This window comes from Misgurnus anguillicaudatus, chromosome 9 (genome assembly GCF_027580225.2).
Source record: "Misgurnus anguillicaudatus chromosome 9, ASM2758022v2, whole genome shotgun sequence".
In the NCBI taxonomy this organism is placed as follows: Eukaryota; Metazoa; Chordata; class Actinopteri; order Cypriniformes; family Cobitidae; genus Misgurnus; species Misgurnus anguillicaudatus.
Window position 1 is genome coordinate 12,812,893 of NC_073345.2, and position 15,574 is coordinate 12,828,466.

The window sequence follows — 15,574 nt, forward strand, 5'->3', positions numbered from 1 at the left end:
GTGAAAGTATGTTTTTGTTTGTGTGTTTGTGTGTGTGTGTGTGTGTGTGTGTGTGCGCGCGCGCAGTGGCTTGTCAGGCTGATCCAGATAAAGCAGTGAAGGGTAAGTAAACATCAGTGGGGGAGGACTGGCACTGTAATTAGCGGGTGGCATATGCCAAAGCTGTCAGAAAGCGTTTGAGTGCAGTGTTAACGTGTGCGTCCCTGCTGCCGTCTGTCCCTGCAGAGGACGAGGACACAGAGCCAAACCACAGACCTACTGACGACGGCCACGGACAACAAGAGTACAGACAGAGACTCAATATGAGCACAAACAAGTGTCGCACAAAGCAAGTGGTTTCCTAAACATCTAAATGGTCATTGTGTACCTACATTGTCCTATTTACTGTATATAGGTATTGAGGAAGGGATTTGCATATGCATAATGTGTATTAGGAGGAATGACGACATTATGACGTGACCATTAAACATATAGTTAATACAGCCAGCTAATCTTTACAGTATGTTGTGATTGGCCTGAATACCTCTGACATCAGCCAGAAATGTGACGCTCCTTACCATGTTTGAAAGATTCGGTCACAATGCAATGCTAACAGGAGTTAACTTACAGGCTGTGAGTCTGAATTATGATAATGTCGGTCTTGTCTACATCACCAATCCCAGGAAGTAAACTGTTGCCTACAATCTGTGTGTTTGTTGTAGTCCAAAAAAAGAGATTCACGTTGGGGACGATAACTTGTGTCTTCGTTTACTTTGGGGTTTGTACCTTTTGCAAATCGTTAAAATGTACTACACACTTACATACCAAAGAAATGTAAAATCGTGAATCAGATAATTGGTGCTTTTTAAGGCTGACATCGTTATGCGTGTTCCTTGGGTTCACACACATAACCTTTTGCGCTGATAACACAATGCTCTACAACTGAACATTACAAAATAAAACACCTGCAACTATATCCTAAAAAGAAAAAGAATGAACAAAAATGACATTTTAAGCCGATTAAAATATATTACTACACTAACCCAATTTTTTAAAGTGAAATAGGATCCAGGTTTGTATTCTGACCAAAAATACTTTTTCAGTAAAATTGTAACTAAATTTAACAGCCATCAGCACTTTCATGGTATGGAAAGAGCTGCATTCAGCAGCATATCTTCTTTCAACCACTGGAAAAGTCATACGAGTTTAACCAAACGTAACTCGACTAAACACCTTTAAGATGAACTGAAACACTGATTGTGAGTGAAACCATCATGTAACATCAATCCCTGACCTTACTGAAGCTCACATCTAAAAGAGGAGCAAATCCCAGCATCCACATTCCTGCATTTATCGTGCAAGGACTTTCAGAGGATTGCGAGCTGTAATAGCAGCAAAGGAAGAGATTAATGTTTTGCTATGCTTTTGAAATTAAATATTCAATAAGACGTGAGCACAGGGTACAGAAAAGGCCCTCCCCAAACAAAATAGAAAGAACAGAAATCAACCCAAGAGGTGCTGCTGTCACAAGGCTATAAGGCTGGGATTTGATGCGTCTAAGGATTGGGAAATCTTTCGAGCACAGACTTTCATTCACATAGCCAACATGGATTGCAATCAATAGTGTGCTAAAATAAGAAACATCTAATAAGACAGATGTGCAACATTGATCAATGTATATTTGCAGGTGATTGACACTCCAGTACAGATGTGGAGAAAGCAATCCAATGTGCTTAAATCCTGACACAATCCTAGATGAAACCTTAGTGATCAGCGTTCAATAGATATGTCTGATTACACACAGGAAACAAGGCAGTCAAAGAGCACCGTGTTACGGTACGGAAACAATTACAACTTCAGTACACTTGGAGGATTGTAACGGAGAAACATAGATGGAGATAACACACAACACTAACATGTCCTTTTAAGCCAAAAGCAAGTCTTTACAGTTCCTACATCCAGATTACAGCATTTATACAACAATTTATTTAGTCTGAGTTTCCTGTCATCAGTCTAATTATGGAAAAGGCATTACGAGGCGGTAGCTTTCTCACGACATGGATCAACATTAAATCCGGGCCTGTGAGAGAAGGAAGTGCTTTATTCGCTTCAAAAAACACTTCCTCCCTCAAGGCAAAAGAAATGATCTCATAAACAGCCATTCCAGGCATACAGTAGATATATAAATATAATAGATATAAACATTTAGTGAATGGGAGCGCCATGTACAGTAAGGGCAAAAAATACACGCTCCCTTTAGTTTATACAACAGCATGACCCCGTGAACGCAGCAAACCACAAAACAAATCCTATTTTTAAGACTCTGTATCTTTATTTTCCAATGAAAATATCTCAAGAAAATAAACTGAATGAACTGCAAAGACTTTTTTCAGACTAGCCATCTAGAATTTAGGGTGTTGTTTTGTTTCCTTAGCATTATTTTAGAGACTCATTGGATAAATGTGCTTATTTTCTGGTAAACAGTAAGGATATATTGAAGGTAGTGATAGCTGTCACAGATGTACACTCTAAAAAAACAAATGGTGCTATATAGCACCAAAACTGTTGATTTGAATCGTAACCATAGAAGAACCGTTTTTAGTGCCATATAGCACCGGCGAAGCACGTGTGCAGAACCACACCGGTGCCATATCGCACCACTATAGCCCCACATTTGGTTATACATAGCACTATATGGTTCTCCACAGGTGCTCCACCGGCGCTACCCGGCACCAAAAACGGCTCTTCCATGACTACGAGCAAAGAACCACTTTTGGTGCTATATAGCACCGTTTGTTTTTAGAGTGTATCACTAACTATAAACAGACAATGACTAAAAGACATAAAACTCCAATTTTGATTCCACATGCTCCTCAAGGGCCGGTTTCACAGACAAGGCTTAGATTAAGACAGGACTGGTTTTTAGTTTTATTAGGTAATTGAAGTACTTTTTACAAAAAAATATGACTGTGCATCTTGAGACAGAGGGCTCTCACACCCGGCGCAATGCAGCGCAATGCGCGACGCAAGTGTCTTTTGCTAGTTTCCACCCTGCGCAATTATAATTTTTACGTTTAGTGCCACGTTGTTTAAATAGCAAATTCATTTGCGCCCCCTTTTGCGCCCATGGGGGTTCTGGTCTGAAAACGAGGTGTGTTCAGGCGCATTGGTTGGCGCATTGCTATTTTGAAGCAACTAAAATAGACTACTAAAAACACTAATATGTTTTTTGTTATTTAAAGAGCGCATTAGTAATATGCGCCTATAAACGGGACGACAACCCGTGTTTGCTTATCACATACATGAATGGGCAACAGCACAAAAACGTTTTTAAATATGAAAGATTAAAGGATTGAATGTAAAAGATTATTATTGAGTCTCTTGGACATAAATGAGGACTAATTATGAGATGTTAGAAGGCGCAAAGAGCTGCTTCACCTGTAGCCTGGTAAGTAAATGCATAAGTAATGCATCTGTTTTTAAATGTTTTTTTTTTAAAATGCTACCTCACAGATTTATTGTACATGATGACACTGTACCTGTGGATATGGTGAGATGAGAAACATTTTTAAGTAATGCCTAAAAAAAACTTGTGACGCTGTCCAAGTGCTGAAACGTGCGGAGAGCCGTTTGTAAATTCAATTACAATTTCAATACAAGTGAAAAACAACACAATTATTTAACATTAATCTTAAACTGGGGATCTTCTTCCTCCACTTAGTTTTTCAGTTTACAAAGTCCGTCATCTAAATAGGGATTAGACATAGCGCCAGCGCAACAGGCTTTTATAGGGGATGAGAGCTGAGACTCTCATTGGTTTATTGCACGTTACGCCCAAAATACTCCCATTACTCATTAAAAAAATGGGACCAACCCTTTTCGACCGCACGCTCGGCGCAAAAAAAAACATTTTTCCCATCGTTAAATTAGCAAAAGTGGATTCGGACACTGCCATTTAGTCGCTGCACTGTGCGCTTTAGACCATGCGCTTAGATCGTTCAAATAGGGCCCAAAAATAGCACTGATATATTTTAAGGTATTTTAAGTCAGTGCAAGCGGTTTTCAGTTAAGTCGCCTTACACATACATTTTAGTCCATACTTATGCATTATTCTACGCCTTTTGGGTTAAAACTTTATTTTCTTGTGTCACTTTTACATGCTACATTTAATAGCTAAAGTAATAACAGTAAATTATGCATATATACATGCAACTAACCCAAAACCAAACCCTTACCCTGTAGCAAGTACATGTTGTTAATCATTATTACTCACTACTTAACTCTAATAGTGACACTCTAAGATAAAAAGTAATTTTGTATGTGCAAGTAATGTATGCACATTGGAAATACCCCCTAAAAATGTGCACCAAGTACCCGGATGATGCACTCATTCAACCGAATAACTAAAGTTTGCAAACGATGGACACTTCATGCACTCAAGTGGGGTTCTGGCTAGAGGAGATACAGCTACTGCCAAATCACGCGAGATGTTGGGTTTAGGGTTAGGTTTGGGGGTATTAATAGAATAAAAATAGCGTTCATCCAGTGAGATTTTGGCCCTAGTTGTATCCCTTCTAGCCACAAGCACTCGTTGCAGTTTTGCTTGTGTGACGGAAGAGAGACGGAGCTATCAAATGCAGTGAAAAGAAAGTTCACCTGCGGAGACGATTACACTTTGATGATGACTGAGGTTACGTTGGGCAAAACAGATAACACTGACATTAGAAGAACAACGTACAAATTGATTTACATTGACCTGTATTGTATTATGCATTTATTTAACGTCATTTGCCCTTATCTGGAAAACCGCTTACTTCCAGTAAGTAAAAAAAACATTAAGTGTTCTATTTGGGACAGTACTACTTTTCTAAAATTCAAGCACTATACTGTTGAGTACATAGTTCAAGTGCATACTACTGCATAGTATATAGTATGTCATTTGGAACACAGCTCTTGTATAGATCCTTTTAAAGTTTGTACACAATGATGATGTGACAACGTATGCGCACATATTGGCAACGAAAGTATGGCCAGAATCAGCAGTGAAGCAACACAGACAAAAGTTATTTTAAAAAGTCAACTTTTTCAACACAGCTACCAAATCCGTGTACTAAAGTGAAGTGGATAGAAGACGTTAGCAGATAAATAAAGTGGCCAGATACATATATACTTATATTAGTATATTATATTAATATTAGTGCAACCATACGCAACAACCAGAAATTTTGATGCTGGGAAACCGTTTTAATAAAACTTTAACGAGTTGCTAACACGTTAGAACCACTGGGGAATAACACCACTTCTGTTGCCAAAATGCGCGCACAGGCTATTTTATCACGTAGGCTGTAAAAAGGTCTATAGCTACAGTCGGTAACTCTCTATCGCCATCTCTGTTTAAAACACAAAATTGCATGTCACTTCGAGCTGTATTCATTGCATGGATTGAAGCCAATTGAAGTCAAACTGACATTACATGACAGCCAAAATTATAAATCCAATGCCATGTCATGGCAATTGGTACAAGGTGGCTAATTCGTATTAATTCGTACAACCAAATTCATACCTTTTTGTATGATTTGCTCTTGCCCCTGTGATGTTGAGGTTAGGAGTGGGGTTTCATTATTGTTTTTCATGATAATTATATGTTTTTATATGATTCACTTAGTACGAATTCATACGAATTAACAAATCGTAAATGTGTATTATAAGCACTCCAATTTTGATTCCATGTGCTCCTCAAGGGCTGGTTTTACAGACACGGCTTAGATTAAGACTAGTTCTTAGTTTTATTAGGTAATTTAAGTACATTTTACAAAGATACCTTACAAAAAACAGCCTTGTCTGGACCTAAATGTTGCGAATTACACTGTAAAAAGTGAAAAGTTGGATCAACTTAAAAAATTACTTCAACTGAAAACGTTCATTGTAAAGATTTTTCAACTTTTTAAGTTGAAAGTAATTTTTTAAGTTGATCCAAATTTTTACTTTTCACAGTGCAGGGTAAAGTAAGGAGACTTTACATACTTGCTTAATTGCTATTTGTTATGGATTGTAGCTTTAAGCAATTTGCAAGTTTTCACATTTTTAGATAAGTTTTCAAATTTACTATCAAGACAATATTAACAATAGTCCAAAGGAGTCATTTAGTCAGTTAAAGCCAATCCAACTGCAAGAAAAGATTAGACACTGCTCGTTTATGAGACAATGGGCCTTATTAATGAAACACGAGCAGTGCGATTTATATAATCGTGTGTGTAAATTATTTTTTAAGTCGTTCTGACATACATTTTCGGAATCATGAAAATGTTCGTATTTTCAAAATATTAGTTTGTACGAAAGAAATGGCTCCTTATCACGTGTACATGGTGTGTAAAACATTTAAACGTTCTGTATTCGTTTAGACAAAGTGATGACACTATTATTGATACGAACTATGTATAAATGATTTTTCAGGAGTTCTTTTGGCTGGTCTTTTTTCATTTTTTACTCTAACTTTGGAAAAAAATGCAGAGCTTGTCACTGTCCTTTATAACACAGCCATCCAATCACAGTAGAGGAGGGGCGGGACAAACCCTACATTGACCAGCTATCATACGTGTACAACTCAGTTAATATTAATGGGTACTGCATTTTTATTTTTCGTGGATGTTCCAAATCACAGCAGCAAATGTGTCTCCGGAAAAATCGCAGTGATTCCAAATTGCTCTTAAGCGCCGCATGTTGGTCGTTTTCAGAAGAGCACCAGGTATTATTTTAGCTTGCTTAAAACGCTTTGGTGGACAGTTTATTCATTTATTGGTAGGCATTAAGCCTATTTGTCGCTTATTCATTTATGCAATATAATGTAGCCAAACCAGAGAATAGTGTCCAGAGGGTTACAGCATTCCTAGATACGTAATTTGCGAAGCTGTAGTGGACAGGCAGGAATTATGCTAATTGTGAAATGAGCATGCATGCGTGCCCTGTATACGAATTATTGGAATTCATTACCATGCATACATTCTACTATCAAATCTGATGTTTACAAAGTATTTGTGAATCTGGAGGAAAGGTTTCGCAAAGGTCTGTTTTACGCCAAAATTACTCTGAATTTACTCGGTTAATTACAAAGGTTTCATGAATGAGGCCCAATGCTTCCCTGCCATTAATTGAAAATTCAGTCAATCCGTATTTCTGCTATTATGCAGTAGGTTGCGCTGTTACTCACCTTATTAAACAGCACAGCATCTACGGATGCAAAAGCAGTAAATCTGAGCAAAAGTCTTACAAAAAATTTATTTACCTGCAGCTTTTTGTTCAAAAAGTGCTATTTTTGAAGAAACCAACGTATCTATTTTTGTTTAAAAGCAGAGGCTGTGTTCCTTCATATCATATATTGAATGTTTATATATTTAAGTAATTAAATATTCTGGATAATGGTGGTGGGAAAAGAGTTACAAATAAAGATGCTAAAATGGTTCTTAAGACGCATTTCTTTCTGACCTTTTTATAGTCTGAAGAACTTTTTTCCACTACTAAGAACCTTTTTGTTTAGTTTCTTCATCTAATCACACAGCCTGACAAACAAGCCTTTCAGGAACCTTTGTTCTGGTGAACATATGTACAGTGTAGTATGTATGTTTAACGACTTATACATTTAATGTTTATGTCTCATTCTCTATATGTAATGAGCACTCTAACAAAACGTCCACAGTGAAATGGTTATCTAACTTGATTTACAAAGACCCATTCTTGACGCACATCAGCCTAAAGATTTTACTTTGTTTTTGTAACTTCGTTCTTTATCGCCTGACTAATTAAGATTTAGTGAGGTACAGTGGAGATTAATAACCATGAACAGGCCAGTAAAAACTCTTTCTGTGCTTTTGAGACAGTCAGCAGCACTGGTCCTTTGAAGTGCCTCTTTTTTTTACACACGGTTTTAACAAGACTCGGTAGGAAACTGTGCGGAGTTGAACTTTTTTCCATCTCTCTTTGAAGTGAGGCAGGAGCGAGCCCCGTCTGGCCGGCCAGAGAGGGGCATCTGGGTAAACGCAGGAGGATGTGTGCCACTGTTTACACTTCCTGTATACCCACTCGCTGTAAACAAGGGCAACAACAATAACCAAAACAATCACCACGGAAAGAGGCACATAAAACTGAATGACCCCGATGCACAGTAAAAAAAACTGCAGCTTCTCTTAATGCATGTGGTTTCTTGTATAAATAGTACGCATCGAGACATCAATCTAACTCAACTCGTCCTGGCTTTAAGTAAATATAAGTTAATAGCTTTACCCTAAAAAGAGCAATCTCACGCACACCGCAAAAAGTTCAGGAAAGAACGTGACGGCAACAAATGAACGCAGACGTTAATTTTGCTCCCAAACCCTTTAACTCAGCAAAGGTCATTCATTAATAATGGGGGCAGCAACGGAGCTATGGGGGCACATGCCTGTCCCACACCGGCGACGCATTACACCACGGCTCAGCGCTCTGCTCCTTTGTCATTGCCGCTAATTATCCAGCATGCCGTGCCGTCTGCGCAACCTTTACATTCATGTACGCTTATTTATAGTGACACAACCACCATGCTGATCTCACAAATTTTAAGAGTCGTACAATTTATTCCGTAAAACGCATACAAACTTTAATATACAGACTGTGAAAATAAGCTTTGTTTGATCATTTCATGTTTTTACATTTTATAAACTGCAGTTAATATTGAAACATTTGAGCTACAGGAACACAAGTGTATTAATCTCAATTAATTTAATTTCTTATTCTGTATTTATTCCTTACATCTAGTCATAGTATATTATTGACCCTGTACTGTGGTGCTCATGCAGATTATTTAAGATAAAGTTTGATTTACATTCATCCGGTCTCTATTTAGTTATTATGATGAGATGAATAATTATAATTTGATTTAAATACACACGGTTTCTCCACATGCACAAATATGACACAAATTCAAGCACACCGCTTGTGAACGGGGCTCAAGACATTTTCAGCCCTTATGAAATATTAATCTCTAGCTCTTCCAAATAAAGAATTTTATATCTCCTTGTTTATTTTTCATTCACTCACTCCTTTCACTTTCAAAATCCTTTGTAATACCCTCAAGTCCTGCTACTGCAGTCCATTACAGCAAATTGGTGAACCTGGCAATCGTAAAGGCGAGAGTGGCCATGAGATCTGTTAAAAAATTCACCAGGCACCGTGACAAAAGTGTCTGTTCAGCAAAGAGTTGGGGACAGGATAAAAGCCACATAAACACGTGTCAGACCGGCACTCAGACCGAATCCAAACGGCAATGAAAAAATCTGCTTTAAATAACTTGTTTGCGCAGTGACAGAGAAAAAGCAAAGGGACCTGCATCCATAAATGGACAAACGCTGAAGCGTTATTGCCACATACTGTATTTCTTGCCACAGTTGCCTTTAGTTTGATCACTGGGTGCTAACAGACAAAATATTTGGCATACTAAAATATTAAAGCTGCTTCAGAAATAAAACATACGTAATACAATAACATGAGAAAGCAAATCAATTGTGCATAAAGTGAATGTGTGTATGTGATCTAAACTCAAAAATAAAGATGCTAAAAGGGTTAGGGACCATTCAGCCAAAAATGGTAAATCGTAAAGCACCTTCATTTGTAGGTGAAAGAAAATATTGTTGCTTGCATTTCTATAAAGTTTACAGTAAGTGTCTGTGTGCTCTGAATAATTGACAACTGTTAAGCACTATACACATTCCCTGTGATCAATGAACGCAAAACCATTGACCTCCCCTTTCATATATCCTATGTGTATACACAGTATTATAATACAGGTTTTTTTTACTTTTTGATGGGATATGATAAACATTTAGTGAGAGATCCCTTTCCTAAAATATATTTTTATAAAGAAACATTTAAACTGTGTAAGATGAATAGTAAGTGTGATATTATAAAGACAGCAAATTGGCTACACAGACTTTTCGCAATTTTTTCTTTGCCTTTTATTTCGAGTAAGTTTCTGGGGACCCCCTAGGGGCACAACAGTTTGAAAACCTATTATAATGTACCATTCTTCCTCCAATATAAACCCTGCAACTGTAAACTATCGTGATAACTGAACCAGTACGGCAATAAAGATTAAAAAGCTTTTAACACACCTTTTTAAGGACTTCTGAATATATGTCCAAAGTTAAATATCTACCAGGTCTTAAAGCAAACATGCCAATAGAAGTGACAAAAAGGGTGAATGTTTAAAATGTGGGAGGTAAATACACTCTCAACATTTCACTTTCATCAGTTGTTTACATTGCTATATTTTATAATTCAATTCTTAAAATATGTACTGTACTGAAAACAAATTAACCTGTCAGATATCTGCAGTATATCAGTGGAAAATGTGTTGCTTTAAAGTAGTTTTGATGTAAAGACCAATATCAGCTCTAAAACAGTGCAACAAAAGTCTCCACACTGTAAAAAATACTTTGCTGCCTTAAAATGTTTTGTTAAATCAACTCAGATTTACAAGTCATGTCAACAGAGATGAGTTGTCACAACTTATAAAATATAGTTGAGAAAAGTCAACTTAATTTTATAAGTTATAACAACTCACCTTTAGTTTCAACAACTCATCTCTACTCAAAATAAATAATAGTACGTTGAAATGACGTATAAATCCCAGTTGATTCAACAAAAAATTTTCAGGCAGCAAAGTATTTTTTACAGTGCATACAAAAAAACATGGCAATTACATTAAAATTAAAATTGTTAAAGCTAAAGCTATCAACAAAAAAGTAAAAAATGGCACATTAAAAAGGTAATATGTAGGGGTGAGCGGGGCACAAACTCACGCAGGGTTAATTGTAACGCAGCTACTTTACATATTTATACAGGGCAGATCAATCTGTGCTTTTGGTCTTTTTCTCTTACTGTCAGAAGATTGATCTCCTGTGAATTTGTGAAAAGTTTTGATGCGTTTTGGTTAAAATATTGAACAAAAAGTTTTGGGGGGCATAAAAGTAATTTTCTTTATCTTAAGTTTTTTTTTAAATTAAGTGTGTAAGTTATCAAATTCAACCTTATATTAGTTGAATCACAGCTTGTTACCTAAAACACAACACAATTTTAAAACAGGTCAGCAACTCCTAGTAATGATAGCTGTGATTGAAATTATTTTTTACACAGCGGGGTTAGTTGTCACACAGTGTTACAACTAATCATCCAGTATACAATGATAATAAAATGAAAACAATGTAAATATTATTAATCAAAATGATAACTGTTAATACAATAGCTGGGGAAATAACTTACAATTATAATTTTTTGTCTTAATTGTGCAGCCCTTTCAAAAAAATCTATTTATATGCATTGATGCTTAATACAAGGATGATTAGATGAAGGATCATGGATGGATGAATGTGTGGATATCTATCTATTATAGACAGATATATAAACAATATCCACCTTTAGAGTTGTATTGAATTATTTGTCTTTTAGCCAAATTTTCTAACAGGTGTCACAACAAACACTCAGTTTGTTACAATTAACCAAACCTATCGGGTAAGTTGTAACATTTACACTCCTGTCACTTTCCGTGTAATTGTACGATAACAGTAAGTAACACAAACAAACTCATTTGTAGCAGAGATGTGTGTGTTGATTGTGTAAAAAATATCTAACCTAAATATTTTTTGAATGATAGAGACAAAGCCAAAAAGCGTTAGGTTGTGCCCCGCTCTCCCCTACCATTTAGGTGCATACATTTGATACAAATTAAATACTAATATGAACTCTTGGTGCAAAGGTGTAAATCTAGAAGACATTATAAACCATTTTTCTGGCAGCGTATTATTCCCAATGGTTCATGAATGAGAATTTATTTCTGTCAATTGATTCATTTGAAGCATTTGGCAAATGGACAACAAACTGCATTTGTTTATCTCATAAAAGGTTAGATAAGCAAACATTTAGTAAGCAAAATGGAAAAATAAGGTAATTTCTTACACTTTATGCGCTCCTTTAACAACAGTATGTCTAAAATGAAACTGAAAAAATATTATTCAGTAATAGTAAATCTCTGCAGGAAATATTTTTATGGAGAACTCTTTTAGGGCACTTGAAGATCGTACAGGGTGCGATTTCTGATTCAGCTGAAATACCTTTCTTCCTTTTACCTTTAATGCAAAGACAGCAAACCAATCTAGTTTTATACGACGCATATTTGTTTCCACGGTTTATTCCACCTCCCTCTCTGCTGTATGGGGCAGGCCAGACCGCCACGATGTCAGGCCAGAAATGGGAAAGATTGTTTGAGTAATGGGCACGTACAGTGACTCTGAGAGGTTTCATTTGGCCGTCACTGTCCGTCCTCTGGTTCTGGAGTGCATCTTTTGCTGTTTTTCTTTCCTGCGTTCATTTGGTGTGTCTCCAGCAAACACAGAGGCGTTTCAATATCACAGGCATAAGGTAAATTTGGAGCGTGTAAGCACAATGTGATGCGAATCGAATTACGCTGGTGCTCTGCTGCATGTTCTGTGGTCAGGTTAGCTTAGTGTTTGCAGAAGCCAGTGAATGTCTGTTATTACAGCGTGAGCCAATCAGCAAAGTGTCATTAAAGCCGTCCCATGAGCATCTAATGGGGGGAAATAGATATGTCGTTTCTGAAGCACAACATACAAATGCAATTTAACGGCACGTCAAGGTGACCAAGCGAGCACTCGTGATTTTATTGCGATGTAGCTAAGTGCTGTATCGAGATAACTTTGATAAAGAGGAACGCAAAACGGAGATGAACAGCACTTAAATGCTTTGTTGAAATTTTATACGTTTTATACAATTTCTTCACCATTTTTCTGACATTGGCTCCCATTTATGATTTTTTAATATAAAAGTATGTGTTCAACTGAAAAATAAAGTTATATACATCTGGGATGGCATGAGGATGAGTACATTGAGAAATTTTTCATCTTTGGGTGAACCATTCCTTTAATATGCCACAGAACCATCAGAGGTTGAGAACCATAATATTATAATACAAAAGCAACATGAATGTTAAAGAAGGTGGCCTATTTTTGATTTCTGAACTGAAAAACCTTATTAACCATCCACCACTCCTAAATTGGTCCCATTTTGAGAAAAGCCCACATAATCTTTTGGGATCATTGTCCCTTTAAAGCATTCATAATGAAAATGACACTACAGTACTGTATACAAAACACCTGAAGAATCACTTTACCTTTAGTGGTCCATCACATCTCCTCCTGAATCTCTGCTGGTGAATACAGGCCTGGACAGCGCTAGCTCATCCTCAGACAGGCGTATGCAATCTGTCAATAAAGAGAAGACGACATGACAAAGAGTAAACCAGATGCACTTCATAAATGGACAACATTCAGATACGAGGATTACGTGTGAGCCGCACGCTTTTCAATTTACATATTTTTACAGTGTCTTTTTAAAAACGTGAATAGTTTATTCAAATAAAGGTGGGGGGGCTTTTAATGTCCACCTCTGACAAACGGCATTCAATAAAGGGAGAATACACCCGAGATGGGCCGCTGCCAAATATTTTTGAAATGGCTTGTGCCGGAGCAATCTGAAGATTAAAAACATCTCTTGAATTACAATGACACATCACAAAATAAAATTAATGCAGTATTTTCATTACACGGATTGAGTCGTGGAGTGTTTGACCATCCATTAGAAGAAGAGGGATGGGGAGGTAACACCAAAGAGCACAATGATTCTGGTGTCAAAGGCCTTTTAGGCAAATATGCAGCATCACACTGTAGACCACAGCAGATCATTTCACTCTACTGTGTGTCCTCAACGAAGGAAAATATTATAACAAGATTTTTATTATGTTTCTGTGTTTTTAAGGTACTGAAGGAATAGTTGTCCCTCATTTTACAGTATTGGATATTTCTACATTTTCTATACTTTCTATACAACTCAGCACAAAAAGGGACACAAAAACGGACAAATCCAACTTGTTGGGTTGCAATTGTACCTATGCTGATAAATGTTGAGTTGTTTTAACCTTTTCTGGGTTAATTAAACCCAACAGTTGGGTTTGCCCCTTTTTTAACCCAATGGTGGGTTAAAAAAATAAAATAAGTGTGTTGTAAAAACCTGCCATTACAGATTTTAACCATGATATAATGTGACGTTAACACGGAGTATCAATAGTTGTTTTGGCTGATAGAAACTGTAAATAAGACATTTTAAAAAATACAACATAACTTGCCCCAATAAAATGACTCTGAATATAATCTGTTTGTATTACAGTATATAATATGTCCTTGTGTCTTTATGTATGGCAGTAAGGTTTCATTTTGCACTGGAATATCTTGTATTTCTTTTAGTTTATTTTTAATGCCATAGCAGCACCGAAGGCTTTTTTACGGCAAACTCAAGAGTATCACAACATTACACCATAATGCCAACAAAAACTCTACAAACAATAATTTATATTGATAACATTTATAAAAGTTATATTATTGTGATACTGTAATTAAAGAGTTTCGTTGCAAAACGAGATAAATCAATGTTTTAACAATTTTGTCAAAACATGTTTATAATTATGTTATCATGTTATTATTTTGTTTTATGGTGCTACTTAGCTGTATTTTTTAAGTAAAAAAAAAAGTATTTTTTAAGTTATGAAGGTTTAAATCAAAACAAACCAACTGCAGTTGCATTGAAATTAATTGGAATGCACAACCAAAAAACGAGATTTCTGAACAATTAAAAAAACGGTGGTTATCTCGTTTTGCAATGAAACTCTTCAATTCTAGTTAGAATTCACCAAAATGGAGATTAGAGGATTAAACCAATATACTGTACAGACATGCTGTTAGAGAAAACTTTGTTTTACTTTGTAATTGCACTTTGATTCAAAACCTTACACTTTATACTTCAAACTTGTAATTGTTAATAATTTACAACTAATAAAATTAGCCCCAGTTTCCCTACATGCAGCACTTAGATTACTTCACATGTACCTCTTACTGTATTTCACCAAAAGCATTATTTAAGATGTATATAGCTTACATGTCTAAATTATTTATAATATTTAGTAGGATGGACTATTTTTAATACCTCGTGTTTAATAACCTAAACGTGTTTAAGATTATTATGAAAAAAAAAACTGTACGGTAAAGTCTTTGTAAATAAATATGGGCAAAATGCTAATATCGTTCTGTAAACCTCTTTGTAGGAAATAAACTTTTACTCAATAATGGTTTACTTGCACTGTGTTATTTAGATGATATGATGTAGATAGGCGTTATAGGCCGGATGTTATATTAACAAAACCTATATTACCCATGCATTATTCATTTTTATGACTCGCACACTGTCAGTGCACGAGTTTAGATCTCGTCTGTTATCGCGAGCTTTGGCGCCACCTTGTGGATGCTGGTGGGCAAAGGATGAATGAATTTTTGTTCAGTTGAATGAATTCTTATAAAAACGTTAATGTGTGCAAAATCTTATTTTTCTAAGTCCTTGCTTGAAAATAAAGTCTAAATTTAATCGTTTAAAACAAGTTTATGTTACTTACAGAGAAACTGACGTAGACGTAAATTAAATGCAAATTTTGTTTTAAACTTCAATT

General features: G+C 36.1%; 1 long non-coding RNA gene across 1 annotated transcript in view; it reads right to left on the reverse strand.

The window, feature by feature from the left end:
* Positions 1 to 15,574, reverse strand: part of LOC129423433 (uncharacterized) — a 215,608-nt gene that overhangs the window by 199,390 nt on the left and 644 nt on the right. The window contains exon 2 of the long non-coding RNA XR_008637728.2: positions 13,193 to 13,283. This is a non-coding gene — a long non-coding RNA (uncharacterized lncRNA). The remainder of the gene's footprint in view (positions 1 to 13,192; positions 13,284 to 15,574) is intronic.